Genomic DNA, 2007 nt, shown 5'->3' on the forward strand with positions numbered 1-2007 from the left:
GACGGTTCTGGCCTCCCTGTTTGTGCCCTTTGGTTATATCCATCCTAACTCCCTCAGCATCAGCTGGACTTTACTCTGCTTCCAGCCAAGAAGCCTTGATTTCTCCAATTGCCTTGAATTTTAAAATAGTGGAAATAACAGTACACTTCTTTCCATCTTAAAAAGCAATCTGACTTTTTATTTTCCTCTAGACTTCATCTGACTCTTGGAGTCGTGGAGGAGCTGAAGCCTGGGAGCCCTCTGGACCCTAAGGAGTACAGAACCATCTCTCTGCCACCACATATTAGGCTGCTCTGTGCCTGCACATAAGCCCCAGAAGGGCACTGAGACTTTGGAGGCCACCCTGAAAAAGCAGACAAGGCCTGGAAATTGTTTATTTGCCCATGAGTTAATAATGATAATGATGATAATAATAAAACTAAATCTCTATGGGGAAAGTAATATTGCAAGCCTAAAACAGACCCTAAAATGTCCATAGGATGTAGAAAGCCCTCCCTCCCTGAGGTCATCACAGCCCCCAGGCCAGGCGAGGGTGTTAATTCCTAGGTATGTTGCTTTTAAGAAGATGTAATCAGCATCTTGAGTCGGGCCTCCCTTTGTGAGGTTTCTGTAACTATGGAAGATTTGTCGGGGTCACAGACGTCTTTCCCCGTGCACTGTGTATATTTAGACAGGACTCGGTTTGGTGTTAAAAAGTGTATATGTTGAATGGATTCACACACAGTAGCCAACAATGCCCACATTGTCGGCCCGTGTACAACGCGTATTGAAACGCAGCGCCCAGACTTCAACTAATCTGCCCTCAATAAAGCTGAAATAATTATCCTAAGCTGTCTTTCCAGAAGAAAAATCATTGAGGAATTCAAAACTTTTTTTTTAAACAGATCTTTTCTGCATTCCGATGCAGATCTGGGGGCGCGGCACCGGGTTTACACCACTTTGGAGATTTCAATGAGGGAGGAGAGAAAAAGAGATCGAGAAAATTTAAATGGGAAACCTAACGTCACTGGGGCCACAATTGCCCCAGGCCCTAAACCCCAAGTTCAGGCCCTGCTTGGGCCGAGACTCCTGCAGCACCAGGCCTAGGAGAGCCCAGAAGTGAGAGTCTCATTGAAGGTTCCAGGACACCAAGGAGGTTCTGGGTTGGGCGAAGGGCCCATACCGGTTCACTCAGTCAAAGGCAGCTGGGGGTAGCGAGTCCTAAGCCTCCCTTACAGGGACAGTGAAATACTCCTCCAAAGAGGAAGACCCGACAAGCCCCACTTCGGGGGTCTCTTCCTCTCTTTCTATCTTCCGTCTAGCTTATGAGTGCTTTTCTGCTCAGCTTCGAAGCTCTGGGCGGTCGTTCACTGTGGGCCCAGAAAGAGCCCAAAGGTTGGGACACAAAAACAGACACTTCATCTTTTCTTCCCGATCCCTTTCTCTTGTTGGGTAAGGATTATAGACTGAAAGGTGGGAGGGGGAAGGGGCAGGAGGAGGAAGCGGGGGAGGAAGGAATGAAAAAAGGGAGGGGAGTGGGTATTGTGCCGCGTGTGGGGGGAGAATTCCTACGGGTGGGTTTCCGAATATTGTGTTCAACTTTTTGAAAGCAGCTCGTGACCCCGAAACTACATCCCCCGGAGCCGGGGACCCAGGCGCCGGGCGGGCGGGTGAACCCGACCAGTCCCACCCCATCTCCGCAACCCCCCGCCTCCGGGTGGGAGCGACCTGGCCTCTCCCTGCTGCTGCGATGCCAGCCCCAGAGGAAAGCTGGGCAGGGGCCGCGGGCTCTGCCGAAACGCTGACATCGAAAACCCTCGCCACTCAGGGAGAATTGAGGAAAGCGGGGTCGAGATTCCACTCAGCGTCACCCCTGCCCCCCAGCCTCTGCCCGGGCATCTGCCAACCCGTTGCACCCTGCCTGTTCGGGTGGCGGTCGCAGCTCCGGAGCGCAAAGCCGGGAGGAGGGCGGCGGCAAGGCACGCAGTGCTTGTGCGCGGGACCAGCCGGCGCGCGGGCGGCGAGCAG

The sequence above is a fragment of the Marmota marmota genome, unplaced genomic scaffold, assembly GCF_001458135.2.
Source record: "Marmota marmota marmota unplaced genomic scaffold, marMar, whole genome shotgun sequence".
Taxonomy (NCBI): Eukaryota; Metazoa; Chordata; class Mammalia; order Rodentia; family Sciuridae; genus Marmota; species Marmota marmota.